This window comes from Petaurus breviceps, unplaced genomic scaffold, assembly GCF_028583685.1.
Source record: "Petaurus breviceps papuanus isolate PSGF00001 unplaced genomic scaffold, PetGlider_PUasm1.0 90822, whole genome shotgun sequence".
Lineage (NCBI taxonomy): Eukaryota > Metazoa > Chordata > Mammalia > Diprotodontia > Petauridae > Petaurus > Petaurus breviceps.
The window spans coordinates 21956437-21972753 of NW_027187351.1; the positions used below are offsets into that span (position 1 = coordinate 21956437).

Sequence of the window (16317 nt, forward strand, 5' to 3'; positions counted from 1 at the left end):
TCATTTTACAGATGAGGAAACTGAGGTAGACATGCTTAAGTGACTTGTCCAGGGTCAAACAGCTAGTAAACTGCTTGAGGTCAGATTTGAAATCAGGGAAATGACTCAGGAAAATCCTGACTCCAGGACCATCATTTTATACAGTGAGCCCCATATATATGGATATATAGTTACATAGTCATATACAGATACACATATAGAATACCTTGATGCTTATCTATCTTTGATAGATTTATGTCAAGAATATTGTATATGTTAGGTTCTGGGGGAGTAAATCTCTTCTACTGATATAAGGTAGCCCCTTCTCTGTAACTTATGAATATAAGATAAAACAATATTAATAAAATTAGTATTTTTAATATTAATATATTATAATTATATTGATAATAATACCTAATGACCTTAAAAATGAATAATTACAAAGTTTTCTAGAGAAATGAAAGTGTAAGTGATTTGACAAGGGTAAAAAGATAATTTGTATCAGAAGTATTTGAAGTCAGATCTTCCAGGATTCATATCCAGTTTTCTAGTATCTACTTTCCTCTCTCTCTGAGTGTCCATTATACACATTTTAAAAAGGGTGGAATTAGCTCACCTCTTCAGTGTCACACTTGCTTATTTAAATAAAACTTTACCACAGATTGGATTTTAGGCAAGTTGTATTATTTGTTCTAGTCCAAATGCTTTGTAATTCAAAGATATCTGATTTATATCAATTTTAACTTTAGCATCAAGAGAAAACACTTACATGGTCTATAACATTTTTAAGTACCACAAATAAAATTAGAAATGAATTGTCATTGCTTTTGTAAGTTGTAAATTGGATGACTCACAGTGTGGGGAAAATGACTCCTTTATGATTGGTGGGTTTGTAATTTAAATTGTATATTTGCTCTCATCATGCTTCCTGTCACAAAATTCATGATCTGTAGTTTGATTATGTAGTCTCAACTCAAGCACAAATAAGGAACCAAAAAGTGACTTCCTTTAGTCAATAAAGTTCCACAAACAACAGCTGGAACTTTTCCAGAATAGAGTGGTGTTAAGTATGTCTGCATCCATTAAAAGGTCTATTTCTATGGTGTTTAAAACCTCTTATTTGATAACATATCCATTATGCATCACATAGGAACAGATTTACCTCTCAGTTACACACATGTAGTTCCTTTGAGGCAACTGAATTCTGAGTATTTCATTATGTGGGCTTTCCCTATAATTTGGAACCTTGCACAATTATTCAAATGAACTTTTGCTTTTTATTCTTTTTTTGGGGAGTGGGTGGGACAATAGGGGTAAAGTAACTTGCCCAAAGTCACATGGCTAGTAAGTGTGTCAAGTGTCTAAAGTAGGATTTGAACTCAGGTCCTCCTGCTTCCAGGGCTGGTGTACTATTCACTGCCCCATTTAGCCACCCCTCAAATGAACTTTTTCTAAAATCTGTAAGACCTAAAGAAAACAAGCAATAAGCTTAAAAATAAACACACACACAAAAAAAAAACAAGGGGCTACAGATTTTCTCACTCCATTGAAAGTAGGTTTCCATTTTAATGTATTATTGTTTATTTGTTTTGGAGGAGTTTTGAGGAAGGGGTAGGAATGAATATCAGTAAATATATGCCAAAGGGAGAAAATTGTGGTTTAAATATCAGACAATAGTGTATTTTTAGATTTTGTTTCATTTTGTTTTTTTACTCTGTGCAAAACACTGGTTTGGGTGTTAAGGGTTGTTGTTATTGTTAGGAAAAGTGATTGTTCCTGTGATTTTAGTGCTGTAGGAAATTCCCAATGATGACAGCTCTCTATCAATGCAGGTGAACACCTTCTCTGCAACTTATATTCATGAAGAGTTAGTGAGAGCCTTGAGAGGTTAAGGGACATTCTTAGGGTTGTCATACTGGTAGTATATGTCAGCAGTAAGACTTTAATCCAATTCTTCATGGGTTTCCTTCTCTTTCTTTTGATTATGATGATGTCACTGAGACACAATAGAGTGAATTGGAAAAAGAGTTGGTCTGAGAATTGGGAAACCAGATTCTGGCATGCATTGGCTATGTAATGTTGAGAAAATTATTTAGTTACTAAGTGTACCCAAACAACTCTCTATGATTTTTAATTTCAAAGCAAGTGCAAATCTGCAGTTGCAGAGAGAGTTTATTCACCAGTTATTCCCTATGCTGATGAAATGATAGTTTTAATGCAGTATACTCTAGGCAAAATAGAATTTATTACTATTATAAACATTAGTTATTATTCAATTATAATATCAATAGCTCAAATGTGTAGTATTTGAAGTCTTCAAAGGCACTTTACAAGTAAAATGACATTTGATCATTACAAAAATCCTTATAAGTGTTGTTTGCATCTTTATTTCACAGATTTAAAGAAACTTTTCTAGGATTAATAAGCCAGTAAAGATTTGAGGGGTGTAATAGTAATGGAATTTAAAGATCCCCCTGTATTGGCTTGGTTTTTGGATTGATTGTGTTAAAACCCAGAGTTTGTGAATCCCACTTGTGGGATGGACTTGTTGATGTGAAAAGAGAGTGATGAACTGGGAGGAGCTGGTGATGTAAACTTAGAGAGACACAAGCAAAGAGAGAGGCAGAAGAACTTTTTGGAAGCAGCACCTTGGAGGCAGAGAGAGAGGATTGTTGAGGGCCAGTTTGAATTGCCCAGGACATTTGAGAGCTGCCACCCAGAGCTTCCAAGGAATGAGAAGACATGGCTGTTATGCTGGTACTTTGCCTGTCTGTTTTGATGTTGTTTTGCCAGATTTGTTCACTGGTGAAAGACAGTCCTGTTGTTGCAGATGTCTCGCTATTGGTTCACAGCTCCTGAGACTGTTCTGCAGACAGAGAGTGAATTCTGTCCACTGGTGAATGCCAATTCTGTTGTTGCAGAGGGTCTGGAACCTTGCTGTTGGTTCAGAAGCCCTGAAGAAGGATTTTCTTGTTGTATGTTTGCAGAAATCTTGGAAGAGGGTTTTGCCAATGCTTTCAGGGGTCCTGGGACTGTTCTGCAGACAGGGAATGGATGTAAAGACACTGGCAATGTATCTTGTGCCCTTGCTAAGCTCTGTCTCCCCAGGAACAAAGATTGCTGAGAACTTGCCTTGTGTCAAGATGAAGAAAAGCCCTCTCTTTGGGTATTAAATGCTGTGCTTAAACTTGTTGTAACTCTGAGATAGATCCAATTGTTATACAAGGGTGGGGAACTTTTGACTTTTTTGTGCTCTGTGATCAAACAAATGAATGTACTTTACTTATGATTGGAAACTAATCTCCATTTGAGAAGAGTGGCTTTGTGGTTGACTAAATGATTGTACAGACTAGGGGTGGAGTAGTACTTAGAAGAGGGTCTTTGGGATTGACTAAATGAATTATAATGTCCAGGGGTGGAGCAGTACTTAGAGATTATTGACTTACACTTGGTGAAAGCTGTATTTTGAATTATGCTATATTTTGATTCGCTCTATTCTTAATTTTTCACTAAATAAAATGGAGAGCACCTATGCTGGTATTTTAAACCTTGGGAAGTTGCCTTTGCCTGGCATTACACTTGATTACATTGGCTATGTTTGTACAGAAGCTTTTCAAATTCATATAGTCAAAATTATCCATTTTACATTTTATAATGTTCTCTAATTCTTGTGTAGTCATAAAGTCTTTCCCTCTCCACAAGTCTGACAGGTAAACTATTCCTTGTTTTATGAGACTGCTTACAGTATCAACCTTTATACCTAGATCATGCACCCATTAAGATTTGATTTTGGTATATGGTGTTAGTTAATGGTCTATACCCAGTTTCTGCCATACTATATTCCAGTTTGCCCAGCAGTTTTTGTCAAATAATGAGTTCTTATCCCAAAAACCAGGGTCTGGGGGTTTATCAAACAATAGATTACAATAGTCGTTGACTTCTGAATCTCTTGTGCCTAATCTATTCCATTGATCCACTCCTCTATTCCTCAGCCAGTATCAAGTAGTTTTAATGACTGCTGCTTTATAATACAGATTTAAATCTGGTATATCTAGCATACCTTCCCTTGCATTTCTTTTCATTAATTCCCTTGATATTCTGGACCGTTTATTCTTCCAAATGAAATTTGTTAGTATTTTTTCTAGCTCTATAAAGTATTTTTTTAGTAAATTAATTGGTATGGTACTAAATATATAATTTAATTTAGGCAAAATTGTCACTTTTATTTTATTAGTTTGACCCAGCCATGAGCAATTGATATTTTTTCCAATTAGTTGGATCTGACTTTATTGGTGTGAAAAGTGTTTTGTAGTTGTAGTCATATAGGTTCTGGGTTTGTTTTGGCAGGGAGATTCCCAAATATTTTATAATGTCTACAGTAACTTTAAATGGGATTTCTCTTTCTTTCTCTTGCTGTTGAATTTTGTTGGAAATATATGGGAACGCTGAGGATTTATGTGGGTTTATTTTATATCCTGCAACTTTGCCAAATTTATTTATTGTCTCAAGTAGCTTTTTACTTGATCCTCTAGGATTTGCTAAGTATAGCATCATATCATCTGCAAAGAGTGATATTTTGGTCTCTTTGCCTATTTCAATTCCTTTGATTTCTTTTTCTTCTCTAATTCCTATTGCTAACATTTCTAGTACCAGATTGAATAAGAGAGGTGATATTGGACACCCTTGTTTCACCCCTGATCTTATGGGAAATGCTTCTAGCTTCTCCCCATTACATATAATACTTGCTGATGGCTTTAAATAGATGCTACCTATTATTTTAAGGAAGGCTCGATTTATTCCTCTACTTTCTAATGTTTTTAATAGGAATGGATATTGTATTTTGTCAAAAGCCTTTTCTGCATCTATTGAGATGATCATGTGATTTCTGCTAGTTTTATTGTTGATATGATTAATTATACTGATGTTTTTCCTGATATTAATCCATCCTTGCATTCCTGAAATAAATCCTACCTGATCAAAATGTATTATTCTTGATATAAGTTGCTGTAAAGGTTATGTGATTTAAAGATCTTCCATGCCCCATTGGACTTGCTGATGTAGCAGGAAAGGGTGGAGCAAGAGGAAGCAGAAGCCAAGCTAGAGTTCCTGCAGTGGCTAGCAGTGGCGGCAGAAGCAACAAAGGCAGCGGCAGCGGAAGCATGAACCCCTTTTTGAGTCAGCCAGAATTTCTGCTAAGGACTCCTGCTTAGGACTGCCAGGGGCTGGAGCTGCTGGGAGCACGCTTCCTGGATGCTGGGTGGTTGCTGTCAGTGGGGAGAGGAGGACCTTTGCCTGAGGTAGATTCTTCTGTTTTAAAGGCTTGAGAATGTGGGTGCTTTCTACTTTATCTACCTGCGCCAATTTCATAACTACTCTGATGGCTTTCACTTTCTGGTTTTGGGCCTCAGTCTTTTGGTATTTTAATAAATTTTCTAGCTTATTCCCCCATGTAGCAAGCCTGATGTATTTTGTGATAGATAAGTATATCAGCATATCTGTAATTTCCATAGGCATTGTGAATATTGCATTGCTGATACAGTTGCTGTAGTCTTTTTGCTAGTAATTTATTTAGAATTTTTGCATCTATATTCATGAGGGAGATTGGTCTATAATTTTTTTTTCTGTTTTATCTCTTCCTGATTTAGGTGTCAGTACCATATTTGTGTCGTAAAAAGGATTTGGTAGGACTCCTTCTTCACTAATTTTCCCAAATAGTTTGTAGAGTATTCGAATCAATTGGTCTTTAAATCTTTGATAGAATTCACTAATAAATCTATCTGGACTTGGGGATTTTTTCCTAGGGAGTTGACTGATGGCGTGTTCAATTTCTTTTTCTGAGATGGGGTATTATTTAATTAATTATTTAATTAATTTACTTCCTCTTCAGTTAATCTGGGCAACTTGTATTTTTGTAAATATTCATCAGTTTCTCTAAGATTGTCAAATTTATGTGAATACAATTGGGAAAAATAATTCCTAATTATTGTTTTTATTTCCTCTTCATTGGAGGTAGATTCATCCTTTTCATTTTTGATACTCATAATTTGGTTTTTTTCTTTATTTTTTGTTATCATATTGACTAAGGGTCTATCAATTTTATTGGTTTTTTCACAAAACCAGCTCTTACTTTTGTTTATTATTTCAATAGTTTTCTTAATTTCAATTTTATTAATCTCTTCTTCGGGTGTCAATATTTCTAATTTTGTATTTAATTGGGGATTTTGAACTTGTTCTTTTTCTAGGTTTTTCAATTTCATGCCCAATTTGTTGACCTCCCTTTTCTCTAATTTAATCATGTATGCACTCAGGGATATAAAACTTCCCCTAAGAACTGCCTTTAATGCATCCCACAGATTTTGGTATGTTGTCTCATTATGATCATTCTCTTGAATGAAATTACTGATTGTTTCTATAATTTCTTATTTGACCCACTCATTCTTTAGGATTAAATTGTTTAATTTCCAAATAGCTTTTGGTCTGTCTTTCCATGGCCCTTTATTGCATATAAGTTTTTATTGCATCATGATCTGAGAAGGATGCATTTAATATTTCTGCCTTACTGCATAGAATTGTGAGGTTTTTATGACCTAGAACGTGGTCAGGTTTTGAATACATGCCATTAACCGCTGAGCAGAAAGTATATTCCTTTTTATCCCCATTCAGTTTTATCCAGAGATCTATCATACCTATCCTCTCTAAAATCCTGTTCACCTCTTTAACTTCTTTCTTGTTTATTTTGAGGTTAGATTTATCAAGTTCAGAAATGGGGAGATTAAGCTCTCCCACAAGTATAGTTTTTCTATCTTTATCTTCCTGTAATTCCTTTACCTTCTCCTCTAGGTATTTGGATGCTACACCACTTGGTGCATATATGTTATGTAGTGATATTGCTTCATTCTCGATGGTGCCTTTTAACAGGTTGTAGTTTCCTTCCTTATCTCTTTTAATTAGGTCAATTTTTCCTTTTGCTTTATCTGAGATAAGGATTGTTACCCCTGCTTTTTTTTTTTTTACTTTTGCTGAGGCATGATATATTTTACTCCAGCCTTTTTCTTTTACCCTGTGTGTGTCCCTCTGTTTAGGATGTGTTTCTTGTAAACAACATATTCTAGGTTTATGAATTCTGATCCATTCTGCTATCCATCTGCGTTTTATAAGAGAGTTCATTCCACTCACATTTACAGTTATGATTGTTATCTGTTTCTTTCCCTCCATCCTATTCCCACCTCTATTAATGTTCATAATCTCCCCCCTCTCCATTCTGTCCCTTAATAGTTTTCCTTTTGACCACCCCCTCCCTCAGTATTCCCTTATCAGCCCCCCTCCCTTTTCCTCCCCTTTCCCCTTACTTCTTCCCTCCCTACTAACCATTCCCCATCTTTCATAGCCTTTTCCCCCTCTGTAATATGATGTAATGTAATGTAAAGGAAAGGCAACTTCCCAAGGTTCAAAATACCAGCATAGGTGCTCTCCATTTTATTCAGTGACCAAGTAAGCACAGAGAAGGTCAAAACATGACATCATTCAAAATACAGCACTTACTAAGCCTGATTAAATAATCTCCAAGTACTACCCCACCCCAGGACCTTCCAATCATTCAATCAATTACAAAGTCCCTGTTCTAAATACTACTCCACCCCTAGGCTGTACCTTCATTTAGTCCACCACAAAATCCCTCTTCTCAAATGGAGATTAGTTTCCAAACATAAGTAAAGTACCTTCATTTGTTCAACCATAGAACACAAAAAGGTCAAAAGTTCCCCACCCCTGGATCACAATTGAATCTACCCCAGAGTTACATCAAGTTTAAGCACAGCACTTAACACCCAAATGGAGGTCTTTTCTTTATCTTGACAAGAGGCAAGTTCTCAGCAATCTTAGTTCCTGGGGAGACAAGGCTTAGCAAGGCCACAAGATACATTGCCAGTCCCTTCATTAATTCATCCTCTGTCTGTAGAACAGTCCTAGAACCCCTGAAAACATTAGCAAAGCCCTCTCCCAGGATTTCTGTAAACATACAACAAGAAAATCCTTCTTCAGGGCTTCTGAACCAACAGAAAGGTTCCCAGACCCCTGCAACAACAGCACTGTCCTTCACCAGTGGACAGCATTCACTCTCTGTCTGCAGGACAGTCTCAGGAGCTCTTAGCCAACAGCCAGGTTCCAGGACTTCTTCAACAAAAGGACTGTCTTTCACCAGTGGACAGATCTGGCAAAACAACATCAAAACAGACAGACAAAATACCAGCAAAACAGCCATGTCTCCTCAGTCCTTGGCAGCTCAGGGGGCAGGTCTCAAAAGTCCAGGGCAATTCAAAGTGGCAAAACAGCAATTCTCTCAGTCTCTCTCTGCCTCCAGGAGGTGCTGCTTCCTAAAAGTTCTTCTGCCTCTCTCTTGTCTCTCCAAATCTACGTCACCAGCTCCTCCCAGTTCAGGACTTTCTTTTCACATCAACAAGTCCATCCCACAGGTGGGATTAACAAGCTCTGGGTTTTAACACAATCAATTTGAAAACAAAGCCAATACAGGGGAATCTTTAATTGCCATTACTATCACACCCTCCTAATGCCTGTAGGATATTTTTATACTTAATGAATTATATTATTTCTTTTTCGCACCAAGAGTGGCAGGAACAAATCTCATTCGAAGCTCCTTTCCCTCCCCTCTTTCCCTCTGAAATGATACTTCTTTTGTGTTTCTTCTCCATAGAGTCCTATGCTTAACTGGTTGTTATTCCCTCCTTGCACCAGAACCAATGAGGGAAAAGTTCATATAATTTTCATCTCCCTCTCTTTTTTTCTTCTGCTATACAGTTTTTATGCCTTTTTGTGTTGCATAATTTACCCTTTTCCACTCATTCATTCCCTTTCTTCCATTGCAATACTTTGTAGCCCTTAATAAGTTTTTTTTAATCGTCATTTTGTGTATTTTATACTCATACCCTCTACTTGTCTATAACCAGTTTGCTTTTATCAAATAGCAGGGTGTGTGTGTGTGTGTGTGTGTGTGTTTTCCTTGTTTACCTTTCTTAGTCATTGTCACATCTCATAATTGGAGGTTGAATTTCCCATTGAGTTCTGTCTTTTTTATCAAGAAGGTCTGGAACTCTGTTATATCGTTGAAAGACCATCTCTTTGCCTGGAAGAATATGGTCAGTCTTACTGGGTATGTGATCCTTGCTTGTAACCCGAGTTCTTTTGCCTTCCGGGAAACTGTATTCCACTGCCTGTGATCTTTCAGTGTAGAGGCTGCCAAATCCTGTGTGATCCTCATTGTGGACCCTTGATATTTGAATTTTTTCTTTCTGGCCACTTGAAGTAATTTCTCTTTTATCTGGTAGTTCTGGAGTTTGGCCACAACATTCCGAGGACTTTTCAGTTTGGGATCTCATTAGCAGGTGTCTGGTGGATATTCTCAATTTCTATTTTACCTTCAGGTTCTAGCATCTCAGGGCAGTTTTCTTTAATGAGCTCTTGGAGAATGTTGTCCAAGCTCATTATGCCTCCTACTGCCAATAGGGCTCAATGGAATTTTTATACTTATCAGAGTATGTTATTCCCTCTTTGACCCCAAACAAATGAGAATAAATTTCAAACTATGCTTCTCTCCCTCCCTCCTTCCACTCTATTATGAGTTTTTGTATCTTTTCATGTTAGAATCTTAAACTTAATTGACTATGTTGATCCCTCTTTGAACCAGAACCAATGAGAATAATATTCAAATGATGTTCATCTCCCTCTTTCCTTCCTCTCTATTATAGTATGTATTTATGCCAATTTATATGGCATAATTTATCTTTTTCTGCCTTCTCCTTTCCTTTTATCCCATTACTGTCCCTTTGTACCCCATAATATTTTTTTCATCTGATTAGTTCATTTATACTCACACCCTTTATCTATGTATATCCCTTTTAAATGTCATGATAATCAGATGAATTTCAATATTGACAGGTATCAGCTTCACATATAGGTAAATAATGTATTCTTATTGCATCCCAAGTTGTGTGTGTGTGTGTGTGTGTGTTCCTTCTTTACCTTTTTATGTCTTTCTGGAGTCTGGTAATTGTAAATCAGATTTTCCATTGAGCTCTGGCTTTTTCTTCAGGAAAGTCTGGAAGCCCCTCACTTCATTAAAAAACCATCTCCTTGCCTGAAAGATTATGCTCAGTTTTGCTGGGTAGTTGATCCTTGGTTGTAGTCCTAGATCCTTTGCCTTATGAAATATCAAATTCCAATCCCTCTGATATTTTAATGTAGAAGCTACTAGCTCCTGTGTCATCCTGACTGTAGTTCCACAATATTTGAATTCTTTCTTTTTGGCTGCTTGCAATATCTTCTCTTTAACCCTGTAATTCTGGAATTTGGCTACTATATTTGTTGGAATTTTCAATTTGGTATCTCTTTCAGGAGGAGTCCTGTGAATTCTTTCAATAACTATTTTACCTTCTGATTCTAGTACTTCTGAACAGTTTTCTTTGACAATATCTTGCAGGATGTTGTCCAGGCTGCTTATTTCATCATGGCTTTCTGGCAGACCAATAATTCTTAAGTTATCTCTCCTGGATCTTTACTACAGGTAAGTTGTTTTTCCAGTGATATTTTACACTTTTTTCTAATTTTTTTATCTTCATATTTTGCTTGATTGACTCTTGATGCATCATACAACCCTGAGCTTCAATTTGACTAATTCTAATTTTTAGTGAATTATTTTCATCAGTTAGTTTTTGTAGGTCCTTTTTTGGGGAGATATTTTCTCCAGTTAGGTCACAGATTTTACTATTTATGGATTTGTTTTCTTCAGTGAGACTTTTTTTTTCCAATTTGGTCACTGTAGATTTAAATTTATCTTCTACCTCTCTAATTTGGGTTTTAAAATCTTTCTTGAGCTCCTCCAAGAATGATTTTTGGGCTTGACACCAGTTCATATTTCCATCTGTGGTCTCATGAGTGATTATAGAGTCCATGTTGTCTTCTGTATTTGGTTGTTCTTGCTTGCTATAATAAGCTCTGATCGATTTTCTTGCCTTCCCCTTCTTCTTCTCAGCTTCCTTCCTTTTCATTGTAATTTCCTATTTCCTAATTTCTCAGGCTTGGGGATAAGGGCCTGGTTGTTGGCTTTGTGTGCTGTAGCCTCTGGGTGTCTAGACTGAGGCCAAGTTCAGGGTTCCCGGTTTTTTTTTTCCCTGAGTTACCCTGAGGCTCACAGAGTAACCTGTGGGGGACGGCTGGTCTGGATGCTTCAGATTTCTGCCTCTATGCACCTAGGCTACAACTCAGGCAAGCTCAGCAGGTGACAGGGCCAGCAGCACTGGTGTCTTCAGATTCCTCTGCTAGAGCTGAGTACCACCTGGGTTTCTATTATTAGCTTGCTGGCTCCAACCCCTGGGCTTTGGGAGCTCTTGCTGGTCAGTTGAGGTGGGGCTTTTGGGGACCCCTCCCACCCTTCACTTCACACTCCTTACTGCCTCAGTTACACCCTTTCTCCTTGTCTCCTAAACCTGAGGCTATTTCCACTATTTCAGGATTTTGCTCTGGGTTGAACATTTATCTCTGGGTTTTCTCTGTCAGGGAGGAGAAATCAGAGCAGCTAGAGTTTACTTTCCCATCCTGGCTCCTGGAAAATCAGGCAGGTGATTTTCAAACTTCCAGGCTATGGGCTGATAGCCCAAGGAGAAGCTACTGTCTCTGCTGTGGGCCCTAAACTTTCTTTACCCATCTCTGACAGATCCTCCCTTCCAGTGGTGAGATTCTGGTGTGATGGTTCCAAATCTCCCTTGGAGTTGGTGAGTCTGCTGGCTGGGGCTCCTTCCCACTCTGCTGTAGTCTGCTCTCTAGTCCAGGCTGGAGCAGCCCCCATGTGCTCCATGATCCTCTTGCCCCAACCCACATGGGCACATTCCTGGGTTGTATTCTGCCGTCTTCTGTCTCTTAGTGGATTCTGACACTCTAAAATCTTTTAAGATTCACTCTTTAAAGTTTAGTGATAAGATTCTTGGAGGAGCTTAGAAAAGTTACTTCTTCAGTTATTCCATCTTGGCTTCAAACCCTAGGCATGATTTCTTTGTCAACTGGAATGCATCATTGAGCATTCAGTTATGACATTGTCCTGGAGGATCCCAAAGAAATGACTCTACCTTCATCTGATATGTGCAGTAAATTTCTGTGGAAAAAGTTGATCATCCCAAATAAGTAATACCAACAGCTTTCCAAGGTCGAGAAAGAAGAAAATGGTTTCTCCACAACCTCCTCAGCTTCCAGTGTCCAAATGAACAAGGCCCCAGTGGTGAAGGCCAAGCCTATGCACATCATCATGAATTCTCTAATTACAAAACAAACACAAGAGCATCCAATGTTTTAAGCAGCAGGCAAGGTTGAAAGACTCAGGATACCCTCCCCATAAAGGCCTCACCACAGAAGAAACCAAGTACCACTGTGTGGCAGAGGCAGTCCATAAATTGAAGTAATAAAATGGAGAAATGACAAAAGAAGATAGACTAATTGCTTCAACCCAGTCTTCTACAGGTAGTATACCCCATTCTTCTTCCAAGTAAAAGCCAAGAGGATGATTTGCTCATGGATCTTCCACTTACTTACCTGTCCTAGAAGTCAGAAGCAAGGACTCAGGATATGGAGACTGAGACAATCCCACATCTGAAAAATGGAGCCTTTTGGACCAAGAATCTTTCAACAATCTGACTTGGGTTTCAATTTCCAGTCCTATGGAGGTACTCAGAAGCCATCACCAATGGAGTTCATTTGGGTTCAGGCTACTAAAACTGCATAAGATCCAGCAGCCTTCCAGCCATCTAAGATGGATCTTCCAGTGATGAAAGAAAGGAAAGAACATCCATGAACCCAGAGCATCAAACAGAGATACATAAATGTGTTGATTCCTACAGAGTTGTAAAGTTCCCTTTTCACATGAGCAAAGTTGCTTTCCTTGGCGAACCCACTGTTATACAGAGAGAGTATCTTAGACTTTTCCTTCTTCCCATCCACCTTGCACTTGACATAGAAAAGATGTCATCCATTTACCATTCTGCTGAGGATGATATTCCTAGGGAGGTAGTGATTGCTTCTTTAAATATCTGTGTAAAGCTTGAATCTTTCTAATGCAGGAAGACCTATTCTGTAATGTCCCAAAGTTGGTCTGAATGCAATCAACAGTACAGTTGATTACAATCCATTACTGATCCATGGAACTAGGAGCAGGTGGCAAGAGGAATATTTAAAAGGTTTTATTCCTTTGGTTAAGGGCTTGAAGCAGAATACTTGGTCTTCCCTGCCCTATCAGTGAACTTTTCTTTTCTTTCTTCCTGCCTCTATTCTCTCCCCTTCATAACACATGCTACACATAGCTGCCAAATTTATATTACTAAACATTTCTTTTCATGTTTCCTCAAATACTCTTGCGTCTGTACTGTCTTTCAATTATATAATGAATTTGTAAAATAGTCCAACAAATATTAAGAATTAAGAAAAGAGCCCATCCATGTAAATACTAAAATGTATATATTCTTTGCTTTAAAAAGAGGAAAATAATTAATAGCATTTTTAAAGAAAACATAATAATAGCAATTCAGCAACCTAAAGAAGTACAAGAAGATATAGAGTCTCTAAGTCAAATGGCAGGTATGTGCCTCTGAATTGAGCAAAACAAGTGAAAGTATTTTAACTCAGCATACCATCTATGAAATACCTAAGAGGGGGAGAAATCTAATAGAAAAGATGAGTAATATCCACATGAATTCAGCCAACAATCCATTTACAAAAAAGCATCAAATAAATGGATATCTTGTGCACATTTGTTTCTGGAAATGAATAGCATTTAGGATTTCAATCCAGGACTATGTCACCACTATTAGAAATTAAGGAAATAATATATTTAAGTATCCCATTTATAGTGATCCACATAAATTATTCAAAGGAAATATCACTAAATATGTTAGCACCTGCCTATAATTTCTGCTACTGGTTGATGTATGAATGGCAGAAAATCAGAGCTGATGTAGGACTAAAACCAATTTGTCATCTACTCTAAGTCCAGTAACAATATTTTACAGAGGAGGAAAATATGGACTATAAATGCTCAGTGATTTGTCCACAGTCACATAGTAAGCATCTGAAGTAGGATCTGAATTTAGGTCTTCCTAAATCCAGGTCCAGTGAACTTTACCATCTATTACTCTACACCCCTCTGCCAATTTTCTCCCTTCCCCTACCCAAGTTTAAAAGTGATTGAGTAGCTATCAATTGAAAAACCTCCATTTAAGTCACAAAATGAATTCTCCTGGTGATGAGAGATTATCCTAGTTTCTGAAAGTTCTTTGTTGCTTTTCAGTTCTTTCAGTCATGTCTGACTCTTCATGTTCCCTTTTTGCATTTCATTGGCAAAGATACTGGAGTAGATTGAAATTTCCTTCTTCAGTTCATTTTATAGATGAGGAAAGTAAGGCAAAGAGGGTCAAGTGGAATACCCACAGTCTAGCAATTAGAAAGCGTCTGAGGCCAAATTTGAACTCGGGTCTCCCTGACACCTGTCTTGTTCTCTATTCACTGAGCTACCTAGCTGTCCCTTCAAAATTCTTAGATGAATTCAATTCTGGTAGATCCTGTCAATATGCAATATATTGGTAAGTTAAGTATTGATCTTTCATTTCTAGTTCATTGTAGTGCAATTTAGAAAAAGATTCATTACAGCAAGATGAACATAAAATGATGAATATATTTGACTGAGGTCAACAAGAAAACCAATTATGACTTTTTGAAGTCATGAAATATTTTGAACTATCCTATTTGTGACTTATGAGCCCAACTTATGAATTGAACCATATATTTCCAGTTTCTATAGGAGTCAATTGTCTCATGCTTCCATCTAACTTACTAGGCTTGCTCACTGTTAGAGAAAGAAGTCAAAGAAGACTGACAGGATTCTGTTTTCACAAAACCATGATATGTTGAGAGGTTTGTCAATGAAAGCTATGTTCAAATTTGTTTGGGTTTTTTTGGCCCTCCAGATATTGAATTCAAGTTGATATATTCCTGTCTCCTCTGGCATCCCTGGAAGTATTCTACTTCAAGCTGTGTGAGACAACCCATTTCAGCCCCCTAAGGCTTATCTGTCAGCTGAAAAGCCATGATCAGGCACCAGTACATAGCGACAGCTTTGCTTTTTATCTCATGTTTAAACCAAGAAACACTAGAGAGCTAGAGCTGGTGTACTCTTTGGCATGGTAGATGTGGTGCAGATGGTTGGATAGTATATGATTCAAACACTCCATGGCATTCCAGGGGATTATATGGAAAAGGATAAGATTCCAACAGACATAAAATGAAATATTGGAAATCCTATTGCTGAATATATTTGTAACAAAGCTCACTACTGAACTGTTTTAAGATTAAGCAGGAGAGAAAACTGTAACAATAGTAAAGTTATCACTGAGTATGTTTATGTCCATTATGAAACCACAGAGTTCAGAGCTGGAAGAGGACTCATAGGTCACACAATCTAAGCTGTATGTTAATGTTAATACCTACCATGACACCTCCCAAAGTTATCACCCAGCATCTAATAAATTAATTTCCAGTTACGGGAATTCCACTACATCCTAACATGATGCCTTTCAATTTGGGGCAGATGTATTTCTTGTGAATCATTTTCTTATAAAGAGCCAAAGTCTTCAAGCAAACAAACAAACCCTAGAGATTCTAAAAGGTAGAACTGAGAAAAAGGAAAATTTCAGCTAGAAGAGATAGTCTGTGCAAGTGTTGTAAGTCTGATGAGTACAAGAAGAAACTATCATGAGCCAGGGTCCTAGGCAGTTGTCAGTATCACGTAACAAGGATAGGAATGTGTACTACATCATTATTTTGTCTCTCACTAGAACTGCAGGCTTGAAGATTGTTCTAGGGATCACTAGCTGCTCTTTCACATGCTGCAGTTGTTTTCCTAGGGGTATATTTGGAAGAAATCATAGAAGGTTACCATTATGACCATAATAGTAGATGGTAAACTTTTCAAGACTACCAGTCACCAGGAAGAGAGCATTTTCTCTACAACTGTAATAGATCAGCTGATCCAGAAATAAGAAGCCTCTATATTTGAGTACTCATTCATCCTTTATGTTCATAGAAATGCCAGATTATAATTGATAAACTTCCTGATGCCAAGCCACAAGAGTAATATGGGGAAAAGTAGGTCTAATTATATTAACTAAACTAAAGTGACCCCTTAAGAATATACGCTGCCTAATAATAAGGAGGGAGAGGATGCTGATGTTTAGTTCTATCAGCATTTTTTTCTAAATAGATTAAAAGAATAAAAATGTTAATTAGCCT

General features: G+C 37.3%; 1 pseudogene; it reads left to right on the forward strand.

Moving 5' to 3' along the window:
• Positions 1-2809: 2809 nt before the first annotated feature.
• Positions 2810-12860, forward strand: LOC138148044 (putative monooxygenase p33MONOX pseudogene; annotated as a pseudogene).
• The last annotated feature ends 3457 nt before the right edge of the window (positions 12861-16317 follow it).